At 36.7% G+C, this 22,177-nt stretch overlaps 1 long non-coding RNA gene across 2 annotated transcripts in view; it reads left to right on the top strand.

Annotated features, from left to right (window-relative positions):
* The first annotated feature begins 4,025 nt into the window (after nt 1-4,025).
* Nucleotides 4,026-22,177, top strand: part of LOC111774567 (uncharacterized) — a 31,665-nt gene continuing 13,513 nt past the window's right edge. The window contains exons 1-3 of one of the 2 annotated variants that reach the window (XR_002809564.2): nt 4,026-4,158; nt 7,456-7,530; nt 8,371-8,490. This is a non-coding gene — a long non-coding RNA (uncharacterized lncRNA). Of the gene's footprint in view, nt 4,159-7,455; nt 7,531-8,370; nt 8,491-22,177 lie in introns of those variants that run through there. The other variant, XR_011421143.1, reaches the window with a different exon arrangement.

The raw sequence follows: 22,177 nt of genomic DNA, 5'->3' as shown, positions 1-22,177 counted from the left end.
ACTTTAAACTCCACACAACTGACTGGTGTTTGTGCCTCCATCACAAAGTGATACCCAAGTGCACGTTACGATCTACAAAGTCCAGCTTGTTCCACTAATCCTTCACCCCAAATTAGGGTTAAGATGATTCTTTAAAATGACTTACGTGAAATAACTTCTTTGGAAAAATATTACTTCGGTCTCATAGACTAGATACATCAAAATGTAAAACAGTGGAATTCATATATGTTGACCGATAGAAACAAAATGTTTGTCTTCCAAATTGGTAGATTGATTAGATTATATCCTGGTTTGGGAATTATGAGGTTTAACAAATTTCTCAAAGCTTAACGATGGTCAAACCTCTTTATATATGAAAAACAATTATAGAATTATAGATCTTGCATGGTTTTGAACCCTTATTTCTGAAAATAGGAAATTAGGGATATTGCTAACTAATATTCACTGGTTTTACTATACACAAGTTATTCTACATGCATTATTTGACAACCTCTAAGAAGATGATTTATAGACTTTATAGAATTACTTATTTTCTATTGTTGCTTTATAAATTGCCACAAACCTAGCAACTTAATACAACCCGCATTTATTATCTCATCCTTTCTGCAGTTCAGGAGTTGGGACATGGCTCGGCTGAGTTCTCTAGGGTCTCCCATGGCTGCAATCAAGATGTCAGCCTGCTGTGTTCCCTCCTAGGATGCTGTTCTCTTCCTAGCTCACATGATTGTTAGCAGAATTCATTCCCTTGCAGCTTTATGACTGAGGTCATGTTTCCTTGCTGGCTAGTATGCACAGGCCACTCTCAGCTCCTGGAGCTGCCCCCTCCCTCAGTTCTTTGCCACATGACCCTCCCACAGGCCTTCTTATAACATGCCACCAAATGTCTTCAAAGCCAACAAGAGAACTTGCCCCACCTGCTAAGATGGAGTCTCATATAGTGCAATGTAATCATGGGGTGACCTCCCATCACCTCTACCATATTCTATTGACTGGAAGCAAATCACAGATCGCACCCAGCCTCAGGGTGTGACTCACCAGGTTTGCCTTAGTATGTATCTACTAGAGTACCTGAGGGATGAAAATGGAAAATGCTGAAGCTTGGATTCACTTCCAGATTTTAAGCTTCCAGATTCTATGTTCTACCTATTAAAATTTACTTTTGATTTAATCTCCTGTTCTCTTTCCCAAGGCTGTTTTTGAATGTGTCCATAAAATAAAATGAGCAGACATTTCACATTTGCATTCTTATAAATAGCTTGACCTTTATCCCAATTCAAGTTAGTGCTCTCTGGAGAGCTCCCCATCTTGGTTAGAATTTGGCTTCTGCCGGCAGGTGGAGGTGCTCTGTAAATAGATGGAGATTGTGTTGGGGGAGGAGATGTGAGAGCAAGAGCTTGGGGCATCTCACCTACCTTCATTTGTCTTCTCCTCTGGGCTTGGTAAGGATTGTTCATGATAGTGTGGCCTGTGAGCATTTGCAATTAGGTCCCCAAACCTAGCACGGTATATAACCTTAAATAAGGGCTTTATTTTAATTGAGTGTTACAATAAGTAGAGAGAATATCAGAAAAAAAAAAGCAGCAATGAAAACTGTAAGTTGGGACTAAATTCTATTCAGAGCAGCCTCTTATTGAGGAAGCTATTTTCAGGTATCCTGGATGAGCCGTCTTCAAAGTTATGAGGAATGGCCAAAGTTCTGCCAATGTCTAATCCTCCTTTACCCAGGGCACAGGTTAGATGACATATTATGTATTTCTTATCTCTAATGAATTTAACAACAGGAGGATAAGATGATGATATGAAGATATTAAACTTTTCCATGAGATTTTTACTCCGTTTCCAGGGTTAAGACATTATTTAATTTCAATCACTTTTTCTGATTAGATGACACCATTCTTTATCTTGATGATTTCATCCTTTGCTATTGTATTGGTTTCCTATTGCTATTGTAATTAATTACCATAAACTTAGTGGCTTAATATGAGAGGCATTTATCCTCTGACAGTCCTGACGGCCACATAACAGAAATGAGTCTTTGGGGGCTAAAATCAAAGTGGTGACAGGGCTGGTTCCTTCTGGAGGCTCTCGGGGAATCTTGGTTCCTTGTCTCTCTCAGCTTTTGGTGGCTGTTGCATTCCTCAGCTCATGGCCACATCACTTCAATCTCTGCTTCCGTGGTAATATGACTTTCTCCTCTTCTGTAGTCAAACCTCTCTCTGCCTATCTGTTATAAGGACTCTTAAGATTCATGAGGTAATCCATGATTAATTATCTCACGAATAACCCAAAATAATCACTCCATCTCAACATCCTTATTTTAATCACGTCTCCAAATTTCGTTTTTCCAAATGAGATAGCATTCACAGGTCCTGATTATTAGAATGTGGTTCTTTTATGGGGGGAGTGGGTTATTCAGCCTACTACACCTGCATATCCAGTCGCCTGCAGGATTCAAGATACACTTACATCAGAAAAAAAACTTACATAAACCCCATATTTCCCTACTGGATGACTTTGCAGTCAAGAGAAGAGAATTTGACAGCTTGGTGAAAGCCAAATATTTGTAATTGTACAAATGTTTATTTTTCATTCACCTTTTTATTCCTTTTTAGTCTTTTGAGATATTTATTCCTAAAAATAGGAACTCAAACAAACTACCTCCTTAATTACAAAAATGCACACAAATAATTGTGATTGTGTTGGGTGTTTTGTCTCTATCAATGAAAAAAATTATTATTTATAAGTTAAGATTTTTTAATTAATTTTAAAAACTGAGCATATGAAGCAGATGCTGATTTCAGGATTTATGTTTTGGTTGTAATATTATGTTTCACTTTCAAGCAGTACTTGATTTTTGTAACTTCATCTTATGTTTATTTTTCTTCTTTAAAAGTTCGTATCAGCTTATTTGTAAAATGATATCATTACTGAACATATATTAAAATGACACAGAGCCATCGCTATCACTGGTATGTCTGCTCACTGAGTTTCAACACTGTCTTTGCAACTCAGAAGAGGCCATTTATTAACAGCAGATATTTTTGAAAGGCATCAAGTTTTGCACTACCTGTTCTGGACCAATCAATATAGACAAAATACAAAAATGTATTATCATGATAGTTTTATTCTTGCAGCCTAATAAATCTGACATGTTTACAGAGCAATGAGTTCTTGTTTGGAAGCATTAGTACAGAAGTATTTCCGGGGAAAAGAAGGAGAGATAGAATGCAAATGGAGAACTTCGTTGGTGTAAGAGTCAGAAAACTTGTGTTCTCGTCCTGATTTCAACTTTAACCAGTTCTGTGACCTTGTAAGTCACTTAATTTTTCTGGATCTCATTTCTCTGACCTACAAATTAAAAGGACATGAATAAATTATCTCCAACATCTCGTGATGATGGAATATATGACTTTAGCTATTGTGCGTTACTGTTGCAATTGCCTCTTCTTGTAACTTTGCTATATACAACAAAGCTATGAATTGTTTAGTGACACTGGTGATTGCTTAAAGATGTGGTAAATCCTTGAGAATTGGGAAATGTAAAACCATCCATAATCGAACAGTCCCTTCTTTCCTTGCTTTTGCTTAGAATAAACTAAAAGTGAACAAAGGAAATCAAACTAGGCTTGCTTTGATGTGTTATGTGCTGAGGTAGGTCAAGAGGTTCTTATCTTTCCCAAGCTAAATCCTTGGGATTTATTCCTAATTCTGCATTTGCTGGAAGAGGAAACATTGGAGCAGCCGGATTTATTTCTAATTTTAATTCACTATGGGCCCCAAATTTCAGATGAATCACAGGATTAAATTCGAGCTTCACTACCAATACCACAGAAATATTTTAAAAATGCAACTGAGCACCCAAGCGCATTGCGTTTGTAATGAAACAGTTAGATGTTAAGGTTATTTTATCTTCCTTTTTGTATAAGCATTCTCTAGCCATTCTGTCACTATCCACTGTAGTAGACACACAGATGCAACCAGCCTTGGAATCTAGATATGTAACAATGAGAAAGATTCCTTCTATATAAAGCAGTTGCCACCCTGAGGATCTCTCACAGCAAGAATGCAGTGGGATTAATTGCCACAAAAAGCGGAGGCAGATTTTGACCTCTCTCTTCAGAGGCTGAGGTGACATCCTTCCTTCTATGTCTTCCTAAAGTAAGCAGTGATTAAATCCTTCGCGAGCAGCCGGGCTCAGACATTATTATATGAAGACTTCCATTCTGGGTGGCAGTGTCTTTTTGCCTTTTCTTCTTGTTCCTTTTTCATTTTTTTTCTGCCTAAAGAAAGTGATCAAGAGGCAGCTTTACCTTGAACTAGACTCTCTGTAGTTCCCTGATCTTCCATCGGGTTTCAGACCTGTACTTGCAGTTCCTTATGCTTGGCTTTGAATTCGCAGACTCCAGAGATAAGCTGCTTCAGTTACCACCAAATACAAAGTTGAAACGCACTTTAGAATCTCTCTTAAAAGACAAAAGACACAGTTTCAGTAAAGAAGTCCCACTGGACACGGTAGAGTTCTTTATGATAATGATTATAACAAAAATGATGATTTAAAGATAGCTGTAAATTTCATACAGCTGTTTCACAGATATTATCAGGCCTGATCTTCCCAAAGCCTCAGGGAGGTAGCCAAGGCAGTTTTTATTCTTATTTCACACGTGTGAAAACTAGACTCAAGGAAATTAAGTGAATTCCCCAGGGCCTCACTGCTAGGAAGTATTAGAATTGAGAAGGAAATCCAGGAGATCCTGTTCTCAATCCAATTATTTACCCAGTTTTGCTTTATCCTCTATGTGCTGCCTCAACTAGCATGTGTTTCCAGACCATCTGCTAATTTTAATTTTATCTACAGAAAGTATTTTCAGCCATGTTGTCTCCTCCATTCTACTTCAAAAAGACGCTTATCTATTATTCTTTGCTGCCAATCTGAAAGATTGGCCTATGTGTTGGTTGGGCATTTCGGTCACCAAGTACGCACCATCTATTGGTGAGGTGCAGCAGGTCATGCAGAACGGGAGCTCACTGGACTCCACAAACATGTGGTTCGATTAGGACAAGTAAAAACGTATAAGAAGACAGCATAAAGAGGCAGTGCCTAGTTAGAAATCTTCCTGGGACTTTCTTTATTGCCAATCAGTTAATAGGATTTGGCTATACATTTTGTGTCTTTACTTTCCACTAATCTGCCTTGCTCTTTTTTCATAGGGTATGCTCCACATCACTGTGATTAGACCGTCCCTAGAAATTAACAATCTCTCTTGATCCTTCTACGTAATGACTTTTCATTTTAAATGCCAACTGTTGACTGATGAATTCTCTCTGCACTTTTTGGCATAGATTCTCAAAAAAGAATCTGACAGCACAGATGCTAGGCTCATTCATTCCTTGGAGACTTTTAACGCAGAGAAAAGTTACTGTGCGCCAGGCACTGTTCCAGGTGTTAGGACTAGAGCAGTAAACACAACAGATACATTCTCTGGGTTCACAGTCATATATTTTTGTATTTTAGGAATATAAGTTGCTTTCCAGCTCAAATCTAATGAGAAGGTGCAGACAAAAAAAAAAAAAAGAAAAAGAAAACACTACAGTAGTATGACATAGAAGCTAAGGGAATAGTCTGTTTCTTTTTTTAGTTCCCAACACTTTTCAAGCTGCTAGGTTTGGAATTGGCAAGAACGTGCCCAAGAAAATATGCAGGGAGCATAGGTGGTACTCTTTCCACTAGAACGAGGTGTGTATGAAGGACAAGCTCTGGAAATAAATGATCCACTATGCATGCATACTCTAGTGTTTGTAGAGTATTATTTTATTCTTTGCTTGATAATTTTAAGTTTGGCAGAGCTTAAGTCCTTTATTTAATGTACATATGCATGGTATCCTTTGAAAGCTGGTGTGTATCTAATTATCTTAATGAAATTCATCTAGTATATAGAAAAAAAAATTTACACAAATGTAAGGGAACATGCTGGATTTATTAGCAGAGTGAAAAGATCAGAATCCATAACCACATTCTAAAAACATTTAGCTGCCTGGTTTTTGGTGGGTTAGATTGATAGGGGCAAGGCAGAAGTCAGGGATGCACCAAGGACGCTGACACAGAAACTCAAGCAATTAGGGGTCAGCCTGGTGGCACAGTGGTTAAGTTCTCACGTTCTGCTTCAGCAGCCAGGAGTTCGCTGGTTCAGATCCCAGGTGCAGACCTACATACTGCTTGTCAAGCCATGCTGTGGCAGGCATCCCACATATACAGTAGTGGAAGATGGGCTCGGATGTTAGCTCAGGGCCAGTCTTCCTCAGCAAAAAGAGGAGGATTGGCAGCAGATGTTAGCTCAGTGCTAATCTTCCTCACAAACAAACAAAAAAAGAAATGCAAGCAATTAATAATTGTTGCCTGGACAGTCGGCTGGCAAGAAAACTGAAAGGACATAGGCAAATTAGGAGCTTATTTAGGAGATATGCTCCACAGGACATCGCAATTTATAGGATGGGAATATGTGGACTGGGAGATTCAGCATAATTCCTAAATTCACGGGTTGGGCAACTGGGTATAAATAAAGTTATTCACTGAAAGAGGGAAAGCTGGGGAGCAGGGAGGAGATGTTCTGGTAGGACAATACTTACATTAGGGCCATGCTGAATTTGAGGTGGCTGTGGGGCATTCCAGAAGAGATATTAATTATGGAATTGGGCATGTGGGCCTGGAGCTTAAGAAAGTGATCTGAACTTGAAATATACACGGCTTGTAGATAACAACTGACAGCCTGCTAAAGCAAGTGATTACCAAAAAGAAATGTGAGGACAAGACATAAGTGAGAGCCCTGAATACTCTCAAAATTTGAGGGATAGTCAACCCTACAAAGGGATGCTAAGAAGATACAGCCAGAAAAATATGAAAAATGTTAAGAGAATAATATTACAAAAGCTAGGGAGAAAGCGTGGTTCTATTTAGCATTCTTGATTTAATGTTCTTAAATTTTTTTAAAATTGTGAGATACAATGCAGAAAGGGAAATAAATGTTCATGAAACACAAATTTTCCACTTGATGGAATATTTTAAAGTGAACTCACGTAACAAAAATCCAGGTCAAAAAGTAAAATATTTCTAGCACCTAGAAGAGTCCCACATGCTCCTTACCAACATCACCCTCTCACTCATAACGTAACAATTCTCCTGAGTTCTGAAGCATAGTATAGTTTGGTCTGCATTTTGAACTTTAAGTAACCAGAAACATATTTTGTGTGTGGGTTTTTTCACTTAACATTAATGTTTGCGAGATTCAGCATGTTGGTGCATATAGCTAAAGTTCTTCCTTTTTATTACTGTATAATAATCTATTAGTTAAGACAAACATAATTTATCTATCCATTATAATTTTGATGAAGATTTTAATTGCTTCTGGTTTGAGGCTATTGTACAGATACCATCGTAAATATTCTTGTCTGTTGGTGCAGATGTGCAGGCACTTTGAAGAGATTCTTTGGAGAAGAAAGTAATGAGCAACATAATCAAAGATCACTGAAAATGTAGTAAGTGATGTAGACTAGCCGTTGGATTTATTTCAAGGGGATCATTGATTACTTCGGTTAGAGCAAGTTCACTGAGGGGCATAGAGTTAATAGCAAATTTTAATGGGATGAGGAATGAGATGTTTAAGTGGAAAACAATTCAGGGAATGAGGATAACTCTTTCATGAAGTTTGGCTCTGATGAGAGAAATAAAGAAACTCTTTCCTCTGCTTACAAGGAACACAAGGTAAGGGCCAATGCTGCTTCTAAAAGAGACTGTCTGTCAAATCTCTCTTCTCTTTCTTTGTTCTTCAACTTCTTCCTTTTATCAACTTCTTCCCATCAGTATTTAAACATGCTTAATCTCTGCCATCTTAAAAGACTTTTTCCTCAAACCCTAACTCCTTGCCCAGGCTTATATATCCCTTTGTGATAGAGCTGACCTGATTCTCTGGTATCCACAGTCACTTACGCATACTCCATCTTCAAGAGATTGAATTTCTTTCAGTTCTTCAAATATACGAAGGTTTCAGTATCCCCTCCAAGTCAATGCACATGCTAATTTTTTTTCTTAGAGCATTCTTTTCTCTATATACTTCTTTTTCTTCTCCTGGGTAATTTCTACTCATTCTTTAGGTTTCTGCCTGGAAATTACTTCCTCTTAAAAGTCTCCTCAAGTCTAATTATATTTCGCATAAATATGTGTGTGTTGTGTATGTGCATGTGCACTCATGGGGGCACGCATATGGTAAATTGGTCTCTGCCTCTCCTTTTTGACCTGGTCACAGTGTTCTCAGAGCTGCTCTACGATCTGAGATGCCTCCCACCCATGCCTCTTTCCTGCCTTCTCTTCCGACACAGGTGTCAGAGCTACATCATTGGCACATGATTGCAGTGATTCTCATGCAAGTGGCTCATTCATCACATTTGGAAAACATGAACTACTGTAATAAAGGGCTATGCATGGCTTGAACATCTCCCATACCTCACTGCTTTCTTCTCTTTCTGGCTTGCCACTTAGCATATATATAACAGATTTACCTAGGTGATTTCCATCTGTTATCATGTGTATCTGTAAGATAACAGGACCCAGGAGGGAACAACTTCCTTACTCCCACCCCAATACCTACTATTAAGAATTCTGGACTTAATCAGGTTTCTTTTCCAGATTATAGACTTATAAATTTAGGGTGAATCCTAATAGCATAAATATGTTTAACCTCAAATATGAGTTTAAAAAATATTGTAGAAATATTGGAGGAATGTTATACTTGACAACTAAGACATATGTTTCTCATATAGTGGCTAGAAAGATGCATATGTTGGTATATAAATAAATATGATTATATACATATAGCTATTTAGCTTCACACACACGCACACACACACACACACACACACACACACACACACTACATTTCTAAGGAACAAACCATTCCACACAGAGAACTTTATAAACAACTAAAGTTTACCCAGAGAAGTAAAATTTTATTAATTTTAAATCTTTATTTATAACCTTGGGTAAATGATGAAACTCATATTGCTTCAGTTTTTCATCTGCAAATTGAGGACATATAGTCTCAGATAATCTCTCACATCCTTCCCTGGTTTAATTTTCTATGGTTTTATGACATACTTTAAATTATAAACTTCATGTAATCAGAGGACATCAAAGATGGTTTCATTTCTTTGTTTTGTTGTCAATTCAGGCTCAATCGTAGGAAAACTCACCATACTGTTTCAATTTGTTTTACAACTTTTCTGTCTTATTCTTTGATACCTGACTGTCACATTGACGCATCTGCTCTCGCCTAGCTGAGCTTCTTCAGCTGTCATCATTCCCAAACCCTCTCTGCTCAACTGTTTCTTGCTTGCTGTGGATTGTGGAAAAACAGCCCAAACTGTGAACAATAATATGTTAAATTATCTGTAGTCATCAACATTCTGAGTGCAGACAAAAAGCAATAGCATAGTTCTAGAGGTGGGCTTGACAATAGCTCTTTTAGGTGTTTGGCGTCTTTTCTCATGTTTGACCCCATTACAGAGAAATAAAGTTTCTGGAAAACAAAACTACTGAATAAGTGGCATAGCATTGGACATTGACCTTTTCAGAGAATGTATACAATGTAAATCAGTGCTTTGACATTTTATGCATGTTGTAGCATCCACTAGAAAAAGATGGACAGAACTTAAACCTGCTTCGTTTCATGCTCCATACAAATAATGCACTAGACTCTTATCTTTCAGTTAAGTGTATTTATTGTATTTATTTTTTATTACCATTTCTTCCCTTTAGGCAGTATGTCTGATACCAGCCCTGATATAAGTTGCCCTACATTAAACCAAGCATACATGGGGTGAAAACCAAAGCACTCTTTCTCTTCTTACTCCCTGGCTCCCTGGCTCCAGAATCCACTAGCCGCCATGGAGACAGATGGCCAAGGACAGCTACCTGGATTCCTTATCATCTCCTCTTCTTCCCTGTATACAGCGTCCCAAGGCCAAACGCAGGCTGGTGGGAAAGCTCTGACCAGCAATGCCACTGACTACCCCCCATTTACAAGCAGCCACATTCCTCACAAACCTTTAAAATCCCTTGCCTCCCCTCTTACAGGGAGACAAGACGAAATGAGACAAATTTGAGGGCTCACTCTCATCTCCCAGCTGATGCCATCCGAATAAAAACCTTTCCTTGCCATAAGCCTGACATTCCAGTTTTTATTTGGCCCCTCTTGTGTGGCTGGTAAAGAACCTATGTTTGTAGGCAGTAACATTTCTGCCTACAAAGTGCCCCCACTAAAATCTAGAACTATATAAAAAAGAAAAATATTTTACCTGTTACAAAGTTTAACAAAGTAGAGACAAAATGAAGAAAGTAGCTTGCCCAAGGTCAGAGAAGATGTGATGGACCCAAAATTACAACCCAAGGACCTGATTCTCAGCTACTGCTTCTTGAGTTGATCAACATTCGCTTCCTATCGCCAATCTGAGTTTATGAACTTTAAAATATTTTAATTTCCACTATTTAACCTCATTAAATAGATTTCAAATAGCATTTGAAAAATGTACTCTCCAAAAAGTCTAGTTTGCATGCTTTAAGAACATTGAACAGATTTTTTTTCATACTGATATACTAAAAGGTGATAATTGTATTGGACATAACTAGTTAACAAAACGTGAGGTAGAAACAAGCTTTTATGTAGTATTTCAGTTCTAATGTCTAATCACTAATCAATACTTAAACTTATTAATTCTACTGTGCACCCATTGTACACAGTAATTAAATGAATTTTCAAATGTAAAGGAGAATCCATTTTCATGGAGCCAAGTCATATATTCATCCAAATCCATTTGAAAGCCAAAAGCTGTCATTAACACATTTGGATTGCTATGCTATTGCTTCAACTGCCAATATAATAAAGTAAAAGGTATACAGCTAATCTCAATCTACTTATGTCATGGAAAATTAAAACATCAGGAATCATTGTCACCTTCTAAAACCAGCACTTATTTACCTTGATTTGAGAATGGTAGATTGTATGTAAATATGAGATAGACATAGAAGCTTTTCAGTAAGTAATGGCACACACATGTTAGCATGCACAAAATTCTTTGTCCCTTTAAGCCATAGATGAAGCATCTAAAGCATGTTAAATGAGTGTTTTCCTATTAATGTACTGTTACAGAGTAACATTTTTTAACTCATTTTTAAACTCTCATGGGAGATTCATAATCAGTGAACAGTTATAACCTTTCCTTTTTCTTTGGTTCTTACATATATCACCAACGACGCAAAGTGCCGCATATAAGAAAATCAATAAATGCAATGTTTAGATGATGAATGTTTATAATTTACTCTTTCATTGCTGCTGTGTGCTAATAAAAACAACACCTAAAAAAGAAAAGTGAGGTTACAGACATAGAACAGATACCTGCCCCCAACTAAATAATTTCCCTGTAGTTAAATCAGAACACTTCCTTGTTCTGCTTTATTTTTCCTCATTGCACATAAATTACAGACTTTGTATAACTCACCCACTTCATTCAAAAGGAGAGTGCATAGAGTTTAGGGAAGACTTTGGATAAACTTCATTACACAGTTGGGAAAATCATTTATGCATTCAATGAAAGCAAATGGTAAATATGAATGAAGGCAGTTGGGTTATCTGTACTCTGTCTCAAAAAACTTTTTTTATGGATGAAATATCTCAAAAGTTAAATTACCCGGTGTCACAGTACTTTATGCGAAACAGCTGCAGAAAGTTTCACATCTTTTTGAAAGGTAGGACAATATCATATGCATTTGCAATGTGACAAGGAGTTTTCATTACATATGAATGCTTTTGTAAGCCTCCAAAGTCAATTCTTTTCTGCACTGGGAAAACTGTCATGCAATTAAAGTAATGAAAGCAATCCCATTTCTCTCCTGCTGAAAATATAGTTTCCTATAGTAACAAGGCAGTCAGAAATCATTTCCCTTGTTAATACTTAAAAAAAATAGAGAGAACATTTTCTTTTTGAACAAGCCTAAGGAATGTCCCAATAGATACAATTTTTCTATTTTGAAAACAATGCCATGCATAATGATTCTCTTCTCTATGCATTGTTAATGCAAAAAAAAAAAGTCCAATGTGTACTTCACGATTTAAAACCTGATTTCTTTCCTTTGAGGTTATGTTTACTATTTGTTAAATCAGACATGAATGGAAGTACCTTACAGAGCAGCCAAGCAGAGACTAACAGTTCGTAAATCCCTACTGCCTGAGGTTGCAAAATGCTGTGAGATCTTTATGTAAAGCCCATAGTCCCCGGGCCCAGGTGACTTATTTTGATATAATTCCATTACTCCTCTCTCCCCATTTAAGTTACAATTTACTTTTGATGTTATTTAACATAGATTTCTACTCATTCTCAAGGGAAGACCAAATAAAATGTTTGAAGAACCAGACCTTTAGAAAATGGAGCTTAGAACAGATATACGCAATAGTGTACCATGCAATCAGAGTTAAATCAGATAAATTCACATAAGGAAAAGATTCACAATTTAGTTTTGCGTTTGCACTTGGCCATAGGTTTGTGAAGATGCTCTATAATATTCAAATCATGTCTGCAATTAAGGAATAAATGATACCAAATCACTCATTGAATAGTAGGTCATATATTAGAGGAGATATAAGTATGTCACTAGTTTCAATATATGTGTTACATTTTCAGAAACATATATTATTTAAGTTCTCGGATATTCTATAAAGTTCCATAAACCACCCTTAATGCTTGATGCTAATACAGGAATTATTAAACTGTATCTATTATATATCTATGTATACTTATGTGCAAAATTATTGTTTTCAAAATAATATTTATAAATTTTTTGTACTTTTATTACCATTTTCCTTTCATTCTTAAATTTTCAATAAAGAATAAAAATATTCTGTCTATTTATCCTTAAATCTGTGAACCTCAAAATCTTTATGTCTTCATTTATGTCTGGCTTGATTATGTTTTAAAAATTTACTCATGTATTGCATTGAGCAATATCTGAAAATGATCCTGAGTTTTCATTGTCGATGGACTAAATAATTAGCTTTTGGAACCAGGTGTATATCTTTATCCAGATGTTGGAGCAGCACCCAAGCATTCAGCTCTCCGCACGGATAAGGGGCAGCAGTATTTCACAGTTTCCAAACTCTCCTTAGATGATACCTGCAAACATCTGGCACCCCCAATCCTGCCTTTAGTAGCGGCTGGATGTCAACAGTTCCAGGAAGGGTGTGATGTCGGTTGAGAGCACTCTCTACAGCTCACGTGATCCCTACAGCTGCTGAGGGCTGCAAGCTGATGCCACTCCTGCAACTAGGGAAAGGAGGCCTTCCTTGAAGGCTGGTCTCAATAGTGCCTTACTCTGCCCATCACAGGAGAGCTGAAGCTTCTCTTCTCACTGACGCTAGCCTTGTAAGACTCGCTTTACCCCAGCAAAGCCTGTTCTTTTATACATCTCACATGATGTTATGCAATTTGTCCAAGATCATAGCACGTGATCAGTATCCAAAACAAAGGAGCCATCCTGACTTGGCATCTGGATTGGCTATTTTGCTAAACTGACTAGTCTTCTTTTCAAAATGGCTAAGTTAAATATGTTATGATACAAAGTCTGTTTGAGTTCATAAGAAACCATAGGAACCTATGATAATTGCCTTAATGTTGTCATGGAAAGATTTTAAAAGAATATCCTTTGTAACGTGAAAATTAGTGCTTGTAAGCACCGATAGTTTTCTCCTGATTAGAAAACCTGCAACTAATGTACTAAAAATAGCCAGGTTATGCTATGCCCTGCATGTAGCAATTATCACAAAAGCATTTGGTTATATTCGTTCATGTTAACAGTGTGGTCTTCATTTACAGGTGTGTAAACATTTCAGACTCTATTACCTAGTAGCATTATTTCATTCTGTTCACAGAATACATTATCTTTTGTTTTAAGGCCAAAGTAGGGTGCATCAAGTAAAGAAGCAGTAACATGTACAAAGTCAAAATACTTGGAAAGCTGCCTGTAAAGTTATACTGAACACTGGCTGCATGATAGTAGGGTTTGCTGGCTTCTTTGTGTGCTATTTGTATTATTTTGTAAAGGCAGATCAGTGTGAGAGTCTCTAATCCCTTTTACTTTGAATGTCAGCAAATATTCAGGATAATAACAATGCAAGGGATATTCTACGCAGTGAAAGTTAATTTTCTGTTTAGATAATTTAGGTATCAATAATAGTTTGAGGACATTTTGAATATTTATTAACATATAAAATAGTTACACTGTGAGTGATTTGTTTATTTATAACTGTCTTGCTGGTTTCAGTAAATCAATTCTCATTTTTTCTGTTAAAATATTTAAAACATTAAAAAGTGTTCTCCTCAATAAAACTCAGTGCCTTGCAGACTAGGAGGAAAATGTTCATAAAGTAAAGCTGTTAACAATTTGGATGATTACAAACTTTTAAAAGACATTTCTGCAATTATTTAGTTTGTCAAAATAATGTTAAACTGTGGAACCCTTTGTTGGAACGTGGCTGAATGCAGCTTAGGATTTTGCCATTAGATAGTCTCCAAATTCTGCCAGCACACTGTTCGTGCCGGGATCTACAGTGTACAAGCTGGTAGTCTACCCATAACCATGTCTAAATCTAAACCCAGTATCGGAGCTAACTTTTTTGTGTTGAGCTCATTGCCCTCCATCCTTAAATATTTGACTCATCAAATTTCCAGGTTATAACACTTTAAAATTCCCATACAGAAACAGAGTTTCCTGACAGGAAAATGTGAGATTATGTTCCATGCAGCAGTTACAGTCAGGCCAAAATTAATAGGGAATTAAAAATGCATTTTAATTGTTAATCATTGTAGAGGGTATTAAAGCCAAAGCAGAGAATACCAAATATCAAGAAGATTGATCTACTAGAGATGTTAACTGGCCCCCTTCTAAAACTCCCTTGAGATTAATCTGCCCCAGTTCTCAGCCCCAAAGGCCCTGTTGGTACTATGTGAATCTTTCCCTCTTGCACATGTAACTGAACGAGGCATAGACAACTGAACTAAAGTGGATTAATCCACTTCTTAGACTAAGAAAATCTAGTTTTTGTTTTTTTCTTTGGTAATCTAAGTAAATAAACAAGTGGGACTACATTAAACTAAAGAGCTTCTGCATGGCAATGAAACAACCAATAGATTGAAAGAGCAACCTACAGAATGGAAGAAAATACTCACAAGCTATATCCAGTAAGTGGTTAATATCCAAATATATAAAGAATTCATACAATTGATAGCAAAAAAGCAAATAATCCAATTAAAAAATGTGCAAAGGACCTGGAAAGATATTTTTCCAAAGATGATAAACAAATGGCCAATAAGTATATGAAATGGTGCTCAGCATCACTAATCATCAGGGAAATGCAAATCAAAACCACAATAACATATCACCTCACATCTGTTAAGATGACTCAAAAAAAAAATCACAAGTATTGGCAAGGACATGGGGAAATTGGAACCCTAGTGCACTGTTGAAGGCAATGCAGAATGGTACAACCAGTATGGAAAACAGTATGGAGGCTCTTCAAAAAATTAAAAATAGAACTACCGTATGACCCAGCAATCTTATTTCTGAGTATATCCAAAAGAACTGAAATCAGGATCTTTACCCTCATGTTCATTACAGCGTTATTCACAATAGCCAACATATGGAAACAATCCAAACATCCATGGACAGATAAATAGATATAGAGAATGTGGAATATACATACAGCAGAATATTATTCAGCTTTTAAAAATAAGAAAATCCCACTATTTTTAACAACGTGGATGAACACAGAGGACATTATGCGAAGTGAAATGAGCCAGTCATGGAAAGTTAAATCCTGCATGATTCCACTTATACAATGTATCCAAATTAGCAGAGCTCATGGAAGCAGAGAGTATAACAGTAGCTTCCAGGGCCTAGGAGATGGGCAGGTGGGGAATCGAATCGTTGCTCAATGAGTGTCAAGTTTCAGTTACATAAGATGAATAAGTTCTAGAGATCTGCAGTAGAACACAGTGACTATAGTTAACAGTTGCGCACTTCAAAATTTGTTGAGTTGATCTCATATTAAGTGCTCTTATCACAACAAAACAAAACAAACACACAGGTACACACACATAAAAGAATATAAGGACATTTTTGTAGGTGGTAGATATGTTTGGTACCTTGATTGTAATGATGGTATCACAGCTGTATGCATATGTCTAAACTCATCAAACTGTATACGTTAAATATGTGCAAGTCTTTTGTATATCAATTACACTTTACTAAAGTTTTCAAAAAACAACTGCCATGGATACTGTGGTAAACAACCCAAATCCTCCCCCAAGGACCAAGACACTTATTCCCACAGTTGCTGGGAATGAAGGTTGCTCATGAGTCACAGCTGAGTCCTTTTCCAGGCATTCCCTTGAGTGAAGAGAGCTACTCCTCCAAGTTTACAGCCTCTACCTAGAACTAGGTGGAAAGCCCTGACCCCCGCATCAATCCAGGACAGCTATCAAAAGCCACTCGACGTCCAGAGCGCACCAGGCAGAGCTGTGTCGTAAATGTACTCGGTTTACGTCTTTCTACCCCATCCTGCAGCCTTCACCCCTTCACAGGTGTTTTCCCTATGGTCACTCACCGATAAGCTTCCTGTATACAAAGCTTAGTCGAGAATCTGCTTCCTGGGGAACACAGCTTCTGAAACTATCTTAAGATCTACATTACGTCTTAGTATTTAAAATCGTGGCCTCTTGAATAAAACTTGAATCCAAGTCCTCCATTCATCACTTTTTTAGCTGTGTAATGTTGGAGGAATATTTAACTTCTTTATGCTTGCTTGTATAAGAGTTCTTATAATACCCTAACTGAGGTTTGTTTATAGGATGAAATGAGGAAATGCATATAAAACACAGCATCAAATCCTTTAGATAAAGGAACAGATAAAGAACGGTTACAATTATTTAATTGATTATATTATCATAATCTCTAATAATGCAACTGATAAGATTAGGAGTGTCTCTACTGACTATCATGCCCAGTGACCCATTTACAATACACACACACTTACCACTAAAGATATTGTCAATTGTGTCTAAATGTCACAGTTGCTGTTTTCCAGACCACAGTGTCATTCTACATTTAGAATAAAGATCATCAGATGATCAAAAATCCCGGAAAAGGGGAGACGAAATCTTTCCAGATCGTGGAGTCGGTGAGAGCACCTACCTATGGAAAGGAGCTTAAGACCAAGTCTTGGGTCTTTTGGCCAGGATAAGATCAGAAACCTTTTCTTCCCATTAGTGTAATGATCCTATAAGAAGAGCAAGAGATACTATGCAATGTTCCTAACCTTTATAAATTAAACTCTCCTCCTAAAAGGTTAGTGCTGTGTTCTGGTGTTACTGGGGAGCTCCTTCAGTTGGCTTCCATAAAGAGGAATGACTCAGAGCCAGCATCACAGCCCCTGAATACCAGCTCAGAAGACGGACTTCACTGCCCTTCCTTTTTCACTGTCAAAGGGGAAAAGGAATTTAACCCTGACCATTGTGGCAATATCCTACTTGGAATCATGGGCATAAAAGGGCTCTCTGCTCTAGTAATCTGAGAGTTAATTTTAAGCCAGATTTGTAGCTATGAATGGTCACCTTCAGTGATGGGAATATCTTCATGTTGTTTAATTCACAAAAAAATTTATATTTAATTTATTAGTGCTTAAAATTCAGTCAGAAGGTAACCATAATGCAACTCTCAGTGAGGACTTCAGAGAACACAGACAGGTGTCTGGCATTGTTTGAAAAATGAGCTTACCATCCTGAAGAATATCAGAACACATCCATTCATAGTTCCCTGCTGCAATTTCTTCACAAAACTGTGTAGATGCAGCCCTGTTTGATATGGTTTTCAAACGCACCTCAGTGAAAGCTACATAGAAGTCACGCAGACATTAAGGTTGTTAGTTGCCTCTTTTTGTAATGTCTTCCTCTCTGCAAGGAATATTTTTTCCTTTATATTTGACTATTATTAAATTGTTGATGGTCTTAGGACAAATTATGATTAGAAAATTTACTAGCTAATTTGTACAAAAGAAATTAAAAAACAAGCTCATGAAAGAATGTGACCTATATTTTTTAATTAATTTTCTAAATCTGAACTTAATGATAATTTAAAAAATATTTCCTTTGGAAACAAAGGATCCATTCTTTGTCTCCAACTGATTTATAAATTATTAGCTACTGTCTTTCATAAATAGTTTAGCTTATGGTCTAATTTATCTCAATTAGTGTGTTGGTTAGTTTAATAGATGAATGCATTAGTTTTATTTGAGTAATGACTAAATTGGATAGCTACCAGCCTACAAAATTGTTTTACTTACTTGTTAATAAAAGGTCAGAAACTAATACTAAAACTAAAGGACACCAGTGCAACCTAATCCATTTAAAAATATAAGTCCACATCAGATCATATTTTTTACTTAAGATGTTGAAATTCAAATGCGAAAAGATCACAATTACCTAAAATAATTTTCAGAGAGAATTTAAAGGATAAACACGTCTATCAAAAATTATTCATTGTTTCAGTAACAATGAGTTCAGACTATACGTTCAGACTCTGGACTCACTTTGGTCTAAGTTAGAATCCTGGCTCTCTCCACTGCTCACTGTCACTCACTCAGTGAGGCAATAAAAATTTTTGCAAGTTAGATCTTTTTCTGTAAAATGGGAAACTGAATTGTACCTCTCTTTTGAGGATTTTGTGAGGACTTACTGAGATAATGTAGATAGAGAACTTAGCACTTGCCTGATAGAAAGTTTATTCAAAGCTGGCTGTAATTATTATTATTGTCATTATTATTATCTTTGAAGTTCAACCCGATAAAGGAAAGGAGTGTGAATGTTAAAGTTTATCTTTTTTAGTTAAACCACATAATACTAGGGATGGTTTAATTTCATACCTGTTTTACTAACTAACACTAGTTGAGTACTTACAATCATTAATTATTGTTATCATTATCTTAAGTAAGAAGGCACCGAGTCATCGGGAAACTATATAATCTTTTCTCAGAAGTGCTTTTAGGAATAGATAATGTCCACATTCTGGCTAGTTTCATGGCCTTCTTAAGAATCAGGGACACAAAGAACTGAAATAATAGCAGGAATTATGATTTCATGTTCAGACTCAGAAAGCATCATATATGTTTCTAATTCATTTTTTAAAATATACTAATTAAAATGAGCTGTGAATTTATGAAGAAGTAAAATAACTCAATGATCCAAAGAACGTCCCCCGTTATTCAATTAGAACTTGATTCAAATTAGTAATAAATGTATAACAAGCTGTAGAGAACAAAAGCGTGAAATAATTTTTATGATATAAATTAACTGTGTAATGATGTCAAATTTGAAGTTATTTTGCACCTTTCTTTTTTGTGTGTTCATATTTTTATGCTAATTTTAAATGATTCTACATATAAGTAGGCAATTATATTTATTTCATTTACTGAAATTAATTTCTTGCCAGTCTCATATATCTCAAAAACTTACAGTTCTTTATCCTTACATGTTTCAATTTTTTAAATTAATCCTTTGCCCTGTTAGAATAAAACCTATTACCTAAATTTGAGGGGCTCTCAATTTTTCTGGGAATCCCAAGGGCTGTATTAACTGAAAGCATGATGCAATTCAAATGCTATGGAAATAAGCGCAGAATCTAATCACTTTTGCTTTCTGTTGTCACACAGCCTCACCAATGAAGATCAGAGCTGCAAGGACAAATAACCATTTTCTACTGTATGTTGATGCTCTTGTCAACAGAACTCTTGCAGTTCCGTACGATTCCCAAGACCATGTATCCCAAACTTACCTTAGTCTGGTGGCAGAAGCCAGAGAAAACTCTATGAGACACATGTTTTTCTGACTAGGGTTTCCCCAGGTAGGCCCACACACCAAAACTGAGTCACCAACCTAGCCTAGCAGGCTCTACAAGACACGTATTTCTGAGCAATTCTTTTCTTCTTATTCCCTTAGGGTTGCCTTAGGCCAACACAGCAGATCAATTCTCTTTGTATCTTAAAATCTAGTCATTGGGCTTTTCATTGCTTCCCTTACAAAAGGCGTCTAGGATACTTATGTAAGTTAATGTAGTTTTCTGTAGGGACTAGCTTTGCATGAAGAGCTAAAAAACCTTCATGGACCTCCTGTTTCATCTTCAGTTTCTGAGGAGCTTGGAAGTCATCACTTCCATTCTTAGAACAAAAAAAAGTTGAAGAAACTGAAAATCAATGAATTTTCTTGGACAAATCAGAAAACTAAGGTCATAGGGCAAACCACCATGGTGAAATATGGGAAGACAGGCAAATTCAGAATCACAACAATGATCTGTTTACCTCAGAAGGTGCTCTCGGAGCCATGAACTGGTAGGAACAGTTAAATGGTAATTTTTACAAATTACTGGAGGCTGAGTGGGCACTAGCCTAAAAGTGAGAAAACCTGGGGCTTCTGACTCAAAGGGCCTCCAAACTCTCATGGAGCTTGTCACCTGTGGCCACACCAGGTTCTCATAGTGAGGAACTAAAAGAGACCCACTCATGACTCTGGGAAGAGTAAGGGAAGAGCAATCATGGAAAAATATGCCTATAGAATTCTCCACAGTGAAGACCTATTTTGCAAGGAAAATATTATACCAGAGCTTTATACCTCCTGGAAGAAGTTCATTCCTCCTGCTGTAGCCCCCTGTAGCCTTTCCGTATCACTGAAGGGTTAAAAAAATGCAAAGCTGTGCTAATGGAGAATCACATGTGTTATAACCCAGGAACACAGACTCACTGAAAGTCTGATATTTAATCATATATATATATATATATCTAGATATATATATATCTAGAATAGTTCTCTCCCACACCTTGCCACCACACCAACAACACTCAGTATAGTAAGAGTAGATCACCTGAAAGTTCTGCATGCCACAGAATCTGTCTGAGATGGAGTCCTTAGGGAAGCCCAAAGACAAGAAAGGAGAAACAAAAGGGTGCTCAAGGAGTTGAAAGCCTCTGGCACCTACACTACAGAAGACATCACACAGATACAGCTCCTAACAAGATTCATGCAAATTCTCACATTAAAAAGGCGTATATATCTTAGTTTCTATTATCTAATTCAGCAAGTCTGGCTGTCAAAAATAAATGAATAAAATAGCATTCCAAAAGTTAAAAAAAAAAAGTCTCACGGCCCAGTCTGAAGAAATAAATCAAATAAGAACCAGACTCATTTAAGATACAGATGTTGGAATTTTCAAGCAAGGAATTTAAAATAACCAATATTAATATATTAAGGTCTTTAATGGACAAAGCAAAGGGCATGCAAGATCAGATCTAAATCCCTTCCAAGGAGCACAGTTTGGGAAGGAGGGATAGGAGAATAACTTTGAAGTGGAGACACCTGACAAATAGTACCTTGCAAACAATCAAATATCTGGGTCCTGCTCAGGTTGCACATGCAGAATCATATAAAATGTCTATAAGCAATGAGGGAAGCAGTTTGGGCTTATGTTCAGGTACACATATTAGATGAAAATTCGGAATGTTCTTTGAGTTGTAAGTTTTGCGTTTTGGACACAAACAATTAGCTGAGTGTCCAGAACAGTCACAGGTTTAGCAGCATTTATGTAATAGCTGAGGGCTGATCTGCTTTGACGTGACTCTGGCATTAGATATACACTGCTGTTGTCACTTTCATTTTGTCCTGTACATTCCTATCAACAAAGTTGGGTTAGCTAAACTAAAAGATTCATTAATTAAAGGCTTTATCTTCCTAACTATATAGACTTCTTAGAAATTACCAGTCATGCATTCATAAGTGCATTCTCAAGATAGCGTAAAAAAGGCCAAAAAACTCATATTGTGATGGTTTAATTCAGAAGTCTGAGTATTTGTGAGTTATTAATACCTGTTCTACATAATGAAAGCATACTCTTTATATTTACATATCTTTTTTTTTACTACTAATATATCTCGTTCAGCACAACTAGAAGTTATACTGGTTATAATGTTGGGGAAGAAATACTCCATCATTATCAAGATTTGGCCCCAATGACTACTGGGATAGTCACTTAAGTATATGC

This window comes from Equus caballus, chromosome 8 (genome assembly GCF_041296265.1).
Source record: "Equus caballus isolate H_3958 breed thoroughbred chromosome 8, TB-T2T, whole genome shotgun sequence".
NCBI classification, from domain to species: domain Eukaryota; kingdom Metazoa; phylum Chordata; class Mammalia; order Perissodactyla; family Equidae; genus Equus; species Equus caballus.
The sequence above is the reverse complement of the archived record's forward strand: the minus strand, read 5'-3'. Positions and strand labels throughout refer to the sequence as shown.